The following is a 12,200-nucleotide window of genomic DNA, read 5'->3' on the forward strand; positions in this document are numbered from 1 at the left end:
TTCCTTCCTTCCTTCCTTCCTTCCTTCCTTCCTTCCTTCCTTTCTCCTATCTTCCTTCCCTCCCTCCTTTCTTTTCTTCTTCTTCCCTCCATCCCTCCTTCTTTCCTTCCTTTCTTCTTTCTTTTTTTCTTCCTCCTTCCCTCCTTCTTTCCCTCCTTCCTTCTTTCCTTTTTCCCTCCCTTTTCCCTTCTCTCCTTTTCCTTTCTTCCTTCTCTCCCTCACTCCCTCCTTCCCTTTTTCTTTTCTTCCTTACCTCCTTTCTTCCTTCTTTCCTTCCTTCCTCCCTCCTTCTTTGCCTTCCTTCTCTCCCTCTTTCCCTTGCTCCTTCTTTGCCTTCCTTCCCTCACTCCTTCTCTCTTTCCTTCCTTCTTTTTTTCCTTTCTTCTCTCCTTACTTGCTTCTCTTCTTCCTTTCTTCTCTCCTTCCTTCCTTCCTTGCTTCCTTCCTTCCCTCCTTCTTTCCCATGCTCCTTCTTTTCCTTCCTTTCCTCCATTCCTCCCTCCTTCCTTCCCTATCTTTTCCTTCCCTCCCTCCTTTTTTCCTTTCTGTCTTCTCCCCTTCCTTCCTTCCTTCCTTCCTTCCTTCCTTCCTTCCTTCCTTCCTTCCTTCCTTCCTTCCTTCCTTCTCTTTCCTTCCTTCGCTTTTTCTCTCCCTCCTTCCTTCTTTCCTTTTTTCCCTTTCTTCGTTTTCTTCCTTTCTTCTCTCCCTCCACCATTCCTTTCTTCCATTCCTCTCTTCTTTCTTCCCTCCCTCCTTTCTTCCTCCTTTCCCCTCTCTCCTAGCCTTGGTATAATCTTTGACTCCAATACCTTCTCTTTTCTCCCTCTATCAGTAGACCCTTGAAACCTTGTGTATTTTTGTCTAAGTATACAAGAGATTAGACAAAAATATCAAAAAAAGGATATGAGTGGTCCAGAAAAATCTTTTCAACCCAGTCTAGGTAGCCCTCAGTTTCATGATCTGTTCCATATGGTTAAAGGTTTCTAAGTCTAGTTTCTAAGTTTTTTTCCAGGTCCCAGAGCTCAGGAAACCTGCTCTTTTCTCAACTAAGAATGGTCTGTCTGAAAGTAAACTATGTAGCTAAGTAGTATAGTGGATGGAGCCTGAGTCCAAAATCAGCCTCAAACGCTTAATTATTTTATCTGCTCAGTTTGTTCCTCTCTAAGATGGAAATAAACATAGTACTTACCTCAGAAAGTTGATATGAGGATCAAATTAAATAAATTTTGGAAATTATTTGCAAACCTCAAAGTGCTCTATAAATGCTAACTATTATTATGCATTAAAAATTCACTATGCAGGTATCTCCCTCTTTCCTTCTGCCCAAGGAAATAATGACTGTTCTTTCTTTTGCCCTTTTCACAGTCAATTTTCCTTTCCTTTAGTGGTATTTCAAAGACTCCTGCCAGATCTTCCAAACCCCTAGAATGAATCAGTCTTGAGTTCTATTTCCCCCTTCTTCCACTTTGTTCATCCCCAGGGAAAGGTATCACCTCCACTAAGAGCAAAGCAGTTAGCAGGAATTTTTCCTCCTGAGGCAAAAGCAGTTAGGGATGGGGGTGGGGGTGGGGTAGGAGCTTAAATGACCTGGGTGCTGCTAAACCATCAGAAGAGGCAGTTCAACCTAGGGGAGGAGAGCTGGGTGATTGGTTTCTAAGTTTGCTGAAATCATCAAGGTGAGGAACAGACCAGTAATTCTGCAGGGAGGAAGTATAGCTGCCTCACTGTAAAAAGGAAGAATATTCCCCAGGATGTTGCACTTTGGAACAAAATCCTGTTCACTTCATACTAGTTATGGTTCCACCTAGGAGCCTCTGACTCAAAGTCCCACAAACATCTCCAAGAGAGCACAAAGGTCCCTGTTTCTGCATTCAGGAGGCTGGGCAGTGTTATCATTGAGGATGCTTATTTCCAAACTGGCAATTGGGGGCTCTGTGGACAGTATCCCTGAACTACCGGCCCCTCTCTGTTTGGAGATCCCAAACGAGTAGAATGAGGAGGTAGTGGGACAAGCTGCTGGCCATCAGAGGCTGTCAACAGGCTCTACAAATCTCTCTCACCATCTGGGCCTTATCAAATAAACAGCATTTTTTCCTGCATTAATCTCTTCTGGTTGAGCCCAGCTTTCATTTCAAAAGGTCCCGCATTTTATCCACCCCTCCAGTCCCCACATCCCTCCAGGACCCCCTCCTAAAAGAAAAAGGATAAGTATTGCTCCTTTCCTCCAGGGCTCAGCCCGAAAGCTGCAGCTGGTGCTGGAGGCAGCTTTGAAATTAGAGCATGGCCCAAGATGATGACATGCTTGCTGGGGGTATCTGGCAGTGAGGGGGCAGCACTAATTAATGGTTTGGTTTCTGAGGTGATGGGATGGGTGAGGGATGGTAAACTTCTTCTTCCTCTTCAGGGAACCATAGGGATAGAGTCTTTTCAAATACTGACCATCACTCACCCCCTGGGCTTCTTTCCCTACTGATCATCACTGGCTGCCCAAGGTCCCTTCACTAGTCATCAGCTATTCTACTAGCATCTACTCAACTCACCATCTCTGACTAATCTGATGGGCATCAGATCAGAGGGAGGAGTGTTACCGACAATTACAGACTTTCCCAGGATGTGAGTCACAATGAGTGACAGAAATGAGTCACAGAAAAAATCAAACAAGTTAGGTTCAAAGAATCACAAATTTAGAGTTGGAAGGGACCACTAAGTCAAATCCTAGCAGTGGTCAATTTAGTGTCTCCTCCTTAGACATCCTGGAATCAATGCAGTCTGTTGGAACCAACTTGGCTTCTCTAATTTTTGATTACAGACAATCTTGAGGTATCATCATAGCTATCTTGTGATATAAAATTTACCTATCATCACTGATTGCCTAGGATCTCCTACCTGTCCAATGGTCATATATTAGAAGAATTGATGTTGAACTACTGTCAATGAGAAAGGGAGACTTGCAGGATCAGAAAAGTGTGATCTCTCTACTTTTTTTAAGGGAAAAGAGTGGCACGTTCAAATTGTAGACCCATGAACTTGACTTGGAATATTACCATTATTCTAAAATGTATTATTAAAGGGAATGATTAGTGAACATCTAGAAAAAGAAGGGTGCTCAAGAAGGTTGATAAGTCAAGATTGTCAGGAGAAGGAAATATATCTTGCCCCATTATACACCTACACAAAGTGTCAGCAATCCCCTGACAAATTGTTTCTTCTGGCTCAAAGAATTCAATTCTAAATTTTGGGTTAAAGCCCTGATTACCTTATCTTAGTTTTTCACTCTGATTAGATCAATTAAGGGGAATGTTAGGATTAATGTGTCTAAATTTCAGCAAAATATTTAACCAATTCTTTCATGCTGTCCTTGATGAAAAGAGGGAGAAATGGGCTGAGTGATAATATAATTAAGCAGATTCAGAACTAGTTGAATGATCAGACCCAAAGAGTAGTCTTTAATATATAGATTCTAATCAGGAAAGTAATCCTCCTAGAATGAGCCAGATGTCTGTCCTTCTTTGGTCCTGAGTTGTTCAATCTTTTTTGTCCATCAATTGGATTAGGAAATGTTTATAAAATTTTCATATGAAACTAAACTGGGAGGTAGAGCAAATATTTTGGATGATGAAATTAATACAGGAAAGTACCTTGATAGGTGACAATATTGGACTCAATCTAATGAGATATGTCCTAATATGATAAATGTAAAGTGGATTAATTAAAAAAAGACACATGTTCAGAGTGGAAGAGGCTCTGCTAGACAACAATTCATCATGGAATTTAGGAAAGCAAAGAAATGTATATTCAATTGTTGGTTTCTTCAGGAGAACAACTATCTGTTTAGAACAACTGAAACTATAATTCTTCTGCCTTTTGCTTTGTTTCACTGTCAATCCAAATCCAATTCCTATCCCTAGTCCCCTTGACCTATATACCATATTGGACTTGGTTGACCACCTTCCACTCCTGGATCTTTTCTCCTATGGATCTTGTGGACACTTGTTCTTCTCCTGTCTAGTAGCACCTTCTCAGTTTCCTTTGCTAGATCACCATGAATGTCCTAGGTGTACTCCAAGGATCTAGCATGGGTTCTCTTCTCATGAGTATCAATGCATTCAACATTTTTATGAAGGTTTCTCCTGGATCTTTGTATCCAGCCCTAGTCTCTTGGGAGCTCCATTTCCACACCATCAATTATCTATTGGACTTTTAAAACTCCATGTCCCAGAGGCATCTCAAACTCAGTGTTTCCAACCTATTCTTCTTCTCAACTCTTCTATTTATGTGAAATGATTTTTCCTTTTCTTCTAGTCAACAAAATCTACAACTTAAAGTTATCCTTTATTCTTCCTTTTTCTCACCATCTATATTTAATCAGTTGCAAAATCCTCTCACTTCTGTTTCCACAATATAGCCCCATTCTCACAAGAAAGTAAAGAGACGATCTTAACTATAGAGGTGAGAAGGTCCTCTTGGGTTTATCCAATTGCTCATCTCTCTAGGAATGGTTTAACAGAGGACTAGTTATGTATGCCAAGGTGGCATAGAAATCAGTCATAGGATCATAGATGTAGAAATGGAAAAGATCTCAGAGGCATCAAACACAACCCCTTTCTTTTATAGATGAGGGAAATGAGTTACAGAGAATTCAAACCTCCTAAATTCAGAGAATCAAAGGTTTAGAGTTAGAAGGGACCAAAGAGTCCAATCTTATCATTTTTTTTGATAAGGAAACTAAGACACAGAAAAGTCAATTGATTTGCTCAAAGGCAAATGAGCAACAAGCATCAAAGGTGAGATCTGAAACCACATTTTTCTGGTATCTCAGTAATCTAGTTCAATGTTTCTAGTCCAAAGTTTCCCATTACAGTATTGAAAGGTTGTTTTTTAATTTTTATTTCAAACATTTCATGAAACTTTCAATATCAGAAGTTCTTCTGAAATTTCTATAAATGAAAATACAATAAGCCTTTCTCTTTTTCCTGTATTCTGCTCTTTCCACTTTAGTTCCCACTCTCTTCTTGGTTTCCTATCACCACAATTGATTAACTGCAGAAAGGCATTAGATATTTTACCTTACACAGTATAGTTTTGAGGTTGACACATTCTGATCTATTCCTATGCCTTGTTTGAGAGGCAATTTTACAGAGTATCATATCAAGGTCCAAAGGATACATACTTTGGGTTCTAGCATCATCACCTTCTATATGGGTGTTGTTGAGCAACTCACACCATCTCTCTTGGACTTCTGTTTCTGAATCTGTCAAATGGGAATAATAATTCTTGCCCCATCTCCCTCAAGAGTTGTTGTGACATTACAAGGGGATAATGAATATGAAAGCACTTTATACTCCATAAAATGCTATATGAATGGACATTATTGTCAGTGATGTTACAAGACTGTCAGAACTTATAAATGCAAATCCTCTTCTGTAGAAGAGGATCCTGTACACAGTAAGTCTTTGAACTGACAAATAAGGAAAATGAGGTTGAAAGTGGTTAAAATTCAATTCAGTTTCATTAAATTCAGCAATCATTTATTAAGTATTTGAGAGGTATCAGCTGGAAGGCCTTATGGTTAAGTGGGCTGAGAATTGGCCTAGAAGCTAGGAAGAGTTGCATTCAAGTCCTAGCTTTGGAACAAACTGGCTATGTGACCTTGGTTATCTTAGGTTACCTTAGGTTTCCCTCCAAGTGACTCAGATGACTGTCTCCAAAGCTATAAAATAGCAGAGAAGGTATTGATCTGCTTTGGTAGAGGGTCTTTCTTACCAAGAGGAGATCTGGTTTAAAAAAAGTTTTTGGTACAGGGGATATAAAGACAAAAAGAATAGTCTTTGCCCTCAATGTGCTTACATTTTATGAGCTCCTTAAGATACATACTGGAAGTTCTACAGGGCCTGTCACACAATAGCTACCAACCTGAAAGGAACCTCAAAGACCATCTTGTCTAGCTCCTTCATTTTACAGATTTTACCCATTTTACTTAGAACCAAAGAGCTAAGCAATTGTCAAAGGTCACACAGCTGGCAAATGACAGGTGTGAGATTTTAACCCAGAGTTTTTAGTTCCAAATTTACTGCTCTTTCCATGGTTCCATATTAGCTCAAATAATCATTTACCTTGTAAAGTTCTATATCTATGGGTAACTCATGGTTCAGATCACCAAACAAGGTTGAGTGATATAACTCACATTTATGCAATCAGTCAAGAAGCATTTATTGTCTGTGATGGCCAAACATTGGGGATATTGATGCAATGGGTGAAAGAAATTCTTTTCACAAAGAACTTGCATTCTAATGGGTGAGTCAACAACAATATAAAACTTATAGAAAATAAATTAAAATAATTGCAGTTAAGTAAAGGAAGTGAGGGAGGGAGGGAACTTAGGTCATATAGTACAGTTATCTGTAAATCCCTTTCCTCCCTACAATCTTGTGAGGTGTTCATCTTGCCCAAAGCAAAGCTATGAAATGGGTATTTTTGATCATTACCTTTTCATTTTTCTTATCAAGTCCCTTTTTCTTCCTCCAGGCAATGATTCGTTTATTCATTCCCTTCCTCCTAAAATCTCAGTCAAGAGAATCATCTAATGAATAATAAAATCAGATTTCTCACTTGTAAAATGAGAAATGGTGTTATAAGGAAATACCTAAATTCCAAAACCAGTTCTTCCTTTTACTAGCTCTGGGGGACCCTGGGTAATGCACAATTTTTCAGGACTTCAGTTCTCTCATCTGTAAAACAGGAGTGATTTAAATAAAGAAGTGGGGTAGCTAGGTAAGTCAGTGGATTGGATTGCAAGCCTGGAGTCAGGACAACTCATCTTCCTAAATTTAAAAATGGCCTCAGACACTTATTAGCTTTGTGTCCTTGGACAAGTCACTTAACCCTGTTTGCCTATATTTTCTCATCTGTAAAATGAGGTGGAGAAGGAAATGGTAAACCACAATAGTATCTCTGTCAAGAAAACCTCAAATGGGATCACAAAGAGTCTGACTTGACTGAAAATGACTGGACAACAACAACAAATCATGAAATGGTAGATTCAGCACCATTGTCCAAAAGCGTTGGGGTCAGAAGTTTAAATAAGGGTATGGGGAACAAGAGTGCAGTGATCAACAAGGGTACTGAGAAGGTCTACAGGTACCATCTTAAAAGCTGAGCTCTAACTCTACCAAAAGAAAACCACTTATTGGGAAAATGGGGAGTGATTTTCTTCATTTTAACTGATCAGAACAAATCATTCCATATTTTACTCCAAATACCTTCTTGGAAGCCTGGGGAAAGAAAGGGTGGTAGTGTGAAGGAAAGTAGAAGGTTCTAGGTTTGCTAACTAGTTATTTTTTGAAAAGGTGACCTATTAAGCCTGAAGTACCAAAGCCTGCCACGAGAGAGCGGTGATGTGTTAGTAAAGCATGGGGGTAGAATTTACTTTGAACTGGATGGTTTTTTAGAGACATCCAGAAAAAGATGAATGACTTGTCTAAGAGAAAAAGCAGGATACTTTTCTTGTTTGTTTTATGGGAAATGAGTAGGTAGCAAAATGGAAAATCAGGAGAAAAACAAAGGCTATCTGTCCTGAATGCCTGAGACTGTGCTGAGAAACACGGGCTGATGCAGTTGGTTCTTGTCCTTTGTTATTGAAGAAGATCAAAATACATCACTATGTTTAAGACAAATGACAGTGTGCCCAACTGTGGCTGATCAGACCAATATAGGCTCAGAATGCTCTACCACAGGTTAGGCACAAATAGTCCATGTGAACACCCAGGGTGGTGGGTACTCTAAACTTAACAAATGTCACATGTCCTTTAAGCTGTTTCAATTCTGCCTTCCTCATAGAACTCAGCCCCTCACTGATGAGGGCACACCATCCTGAGTGGTCCTGTGCCAGTGTCCCTCATGCTGTACAATCAATTCTAAAGTTCTTCAATGAGACCTTCAGAGTATCTTGGTATCACTTCTTCTGACCTCCTTGTGAGTGCTTGCCCTGTATCAGTTCTTCATAAAATAGTTTCTTCTGGCAAGTGAATATTTGATATCTAACAACGTGTTCAGCCCATCATAGTTGTACTCTCTGGAGTGATGTTGGAATGTCAGGTAGTTTAACTCAAGAAAGGACCTCAGTGTCTGGTATCTTCTCCTGCCAGGTGATCTTCAGAATCTTCCTAAAACAATTTAAATGGAAGAAATTCAGTTTCCTGACATGGCACTGGTAGACTATCCAGTATCCACAGGCACATAACAATGAGATCAGCCCAACAGTTCCGTAGACCTTCATTTTGGTAGTTAGTCTAATACCTCTTCTCTTCCATACTTTCTTTCAGAGCCTCCCAAATACTGAGCTAGTTCTGGCAATGCATGTGTCAACCTCATTGTCCCTGGAAAGGACACTTCCAAGATAAGTGAACTTGTTCACAGTACTTGTTGCAATTGATTGTTCCACATATGGATGGTGTGGCACTGGCTGATGAAACATCTGCATTTTCTTGATGTTCATTAGGCCAAAATTAGCTCAGAGATTTGATACCTACTTTGTTGCATCTCAGCTTCAGAGGCTGTATTGAGGGCATGGTCATCTGCAAACAGATCAGGCACCAACACTCCCTCAACTTTGATCTTGGCTTGTAGCCTTTTCAAGTTGAAGAATTTGCCAACAGTATGGTAACTAACCTTGAGGTCATGTTCATCTTCAGTAAAGGCATTTGATAACATGGCTGAAAACATTATGCTAAAAACTATGGGATCAAGGACACAACCCTTGTTTAACTCCATTGGCAACTGGGAAATCTCAAGAGCATGGTCCACTATCCAGAACCTGGGCATGCACGCCATCATGAAATTGCCATACAATACTGATGAACTTCTCTGGGCGACAAAATTTTGACAATTTTCCATAAATCCTCATGACTGAAGGTATCAAAGGTCTGGGTCAGATCTACAAATGCAGTATACAGACCTCTGTTCTGTTCCTGCTATTTTTCCTGGAGTCAGGCAGCAGACACCATACTGACTGTTCTTCGACCCTTTCTGACTCACAGGGAGGTGACCATCTTCCAGGTTAAATTAGCTTATTGAGAAGAAGTCTGGCAAGAATCTTAGCAATGACTAAAAGAGGAATACCCCTGTGATTGTCACAGGACAATCTATTCCCTTTACCTTTATGGAGATGGCCAATGGAGGTATACTTGAATTCTTGGGGGATAACCTCTTCAAGCCATATAACCTGGAAAATTTCAGTCAGTTTTTGGATAAGCAATGGAATCTTCCACCTTAGAGATCTCAGTTGGAATAGAATCAGCAGCAAGTGTTTTACCACTTGATAGGAGCCTCATGGCATTCAAAACCTCTTCTTCAGTTGGAAGTTCAGCTAAGGACTGATTGACTTCAACTTAAGGCAAATGGTCAATGGCTTCTGCATTGATTGATGATGGTCTATTAAGAACACTATGGAAGTGTTCAACCCATATCTCTAGGATCATGTCCCTATCATTAATCAATATGGATCCATCAGCATTGAGTAGTTGAGATGTACCATATGTCTTTGGCCCATAAATAGCCGCCATGGCATCATAAAAGCATTTTGGTTTATTATTTTTTACATTATTATATATATTATCTAATATATTTTATATATATTATCTAAAATTGTATTTCATCTGCTTTCTTACTGAGCCAAGAGTCTCGCATGTCTCTAAGTTTCCCTTGTACTTTACTTTTGATGGAATTAAATGCTCCCTTCCTGGGAATGGATGAACTATTCAGTTGGTAATCCTGTAGAGTTCTTGTTTTTCATTTAGCAGCTTCTGTATTTCCCCATCATTTGTCAAACCAGTGTTTGAGAATGTTCTGGTCCACATGAGCAAATGCTGGGGTAGGTTTTGCAATCAGAACTAATTTAGTCAGCATTCTTAAATGCCTATCAAAAGAAGTGAATAAGAGGCTCATGACAATGAGATTGCCACTTCCTGGAGAATTCCTTGCCAGCATCATCATCAGTGCCTATGCTCCTACCATGACAAGCACTGATGAAGTTAAAAATTTTATGAAGACCTGGAGACTCTTAGCATCAGTGTACTAAAAGAGGACAAGTTTACAATGCTGGGTGACTTTAATGCTAGAGAAGGCTCAGATTACTAGATGTGTCAGGGATTCCTTGGAAGGTATGGGATTGGAAGCAGCAATAGCAATGGTCACTTTCCACTGAAGATTTGTGCATCTCATGACCTTCTGAACATCATAAACACTGTCTTCCATTTACCTAACTGCAATAAAATTTCCTGGATGTTCCTCATAGTAAATATTGGCTTCTATTAAACTATGTGATTGTAAGGAGAAGAGACAGAAAGGATGTGAGAGTGACAAAGGCAATGTGTAGTGCAGAATGCTGGATTGATCATAGACTCATCCTTTCTAAGTTAAATATTCACATCCAATCAAAATGGCAACCCTAAGGCAAAATAAATACTTGAATTAATGTCAAGACATTTGTCTGTCTGAGCAAGAACAGTTTGTTGCTAACTTGGAGGGAAAACAAGCCAACACACAGTTGGCAACAGTGGAGCAGAAAAAGAGTGGACAGCTTTCAGAGATCTGGTGAACAGCACTGCATTTGCTCATCTGGGCCAGCACACCTGCAAACACCAAGACTGGTTAGGTGAAAAATGATGAGGCTGATGCAGTGCTATAATGATAAGCAACCAGCTCTTTAGTGGGAAAAAAAGAACACACACTTAAGTTTAATCTGTATTATTAACATTTTTCTCTATCACTTTCGTAAATCTAGTCAAAGAATTAAACAATATACCAGTCCCTGATTTGTAGTGCACTGGTTTCCAAGGCGTAAATGCTTATTCTTAAAATTTCACAATCGATTTTTCAGGAGCCGGTTTGAGTTGGTTTCAGGATTTTCCCGGTGTGCATTCTCATTGCAAACAGCACTAGATTCACCTCAATCTCTAGTCAAAATGTCAGTTTAACTCATGTGTATAAACATGACCCAGGGATGGGATGGAAGACTGGGCTGCAGGGAATGCTGTGGGTGAAAGGGAAGATGCAGAAAAAGGCTGGATTCCAAAGTCAGAACTTCCAAAGAATTGGTCTCTTCTCTGGATGGAGTTCACGAAGAGTAGCAGCCTGAAGTTTGAATCTCCAGAAACAAATCGGACGGGACACTACTTCAGTCCTAGTCCTCTCATTTAGTGCTGGTCTCCAATTGCCATAGAATTTCTGAAAGATTGCCAGTCTCTACTCTTCAAATAGTGATCTCCAATATAAATGGGCTTTGGGATCCACTCAAAGAATCACACCTTCTCCTCAGTTTCTGGTATTGATACAGGGTAACCTTATTGACAATGGAAGCCATAACCAATAATGGGTGAGACCCATGTGATGACTCATAGTATCTGCCCTGAAAAGCCTGGGCAGGTACTCTCCTGAGGCTGTGGAGTTGTACAAAACCACCCTGCTCATCCTCTCTCCTCAGGATACTGAGTGCTATTAGCTGGAGCTACCAGAAGTCAGTTAGATGGCAAGATGGATAGAACACTGGGCTTGGAATCAGGAAGACTCATCTTCATGATCTCAGATACTTCCTAACAGTGTGATCCTGGACAAGTCATTTAATCCAGTTGTTCTCAGTTTCTCATCTATAAAGAATGAATTAGAGAAGGAGATGGCAAACTACTCCAGTATCTTTGCCAAGAAAACCTCAAAATGGGGTCAGAGTTGCTGACAACAACTCAACATCACCAACACACCATTACTGCTTAAAGTCCGTGTTCTCCTTCCTTAAGTATTCACCCAATTCCATATCTATCTGATTAAAGGATCAAAGTTCTAGGTAATGGGTCATCAAATAGCCCAATGAATCACCTAGGGCCTGGGTTTGGTCCCTGGTCTATACCATCAAAGGCAAACTAGCACAATTTTCTTCTTTGACATCTCCAGAGTCAGACTACAAAGACCTTCCCTTGGTTACGCCCTCCAGTGTTTGAGGTTCTTTTTTCCAGCCTTGAGAGATGCCAGCAAAGTTCTTCCTTGTGTCTGACTACATACTGTCCTGCTCTAGGACAATTTTGTCTTTACTCCTCCATGGATGTAGAGAACAACTCACCTCTGCTATTCATATCAAATCTTTATTATGTTTGAAGATAATAACTGTTTTCTTTCATTAATTCAACAAATATACTGGGTTTGGAGTCTAA

This window comes from Macrotis lagotis, chromosome 3 (assembly GCF_037893015.1).
Source record: "Macrotis lagotis isolate mMagLag1 chromosome 3, bilby.v1.9.chrom.fasta, whole genome shotgun sequence".
In the NCBI taxonomy this organism is placed as follows: Eukaryota; Metazoa; Chordata; class Mammalia; order Peramelemorphia; family Peramelidae; genus Macrotis; species Macrotis lagotis.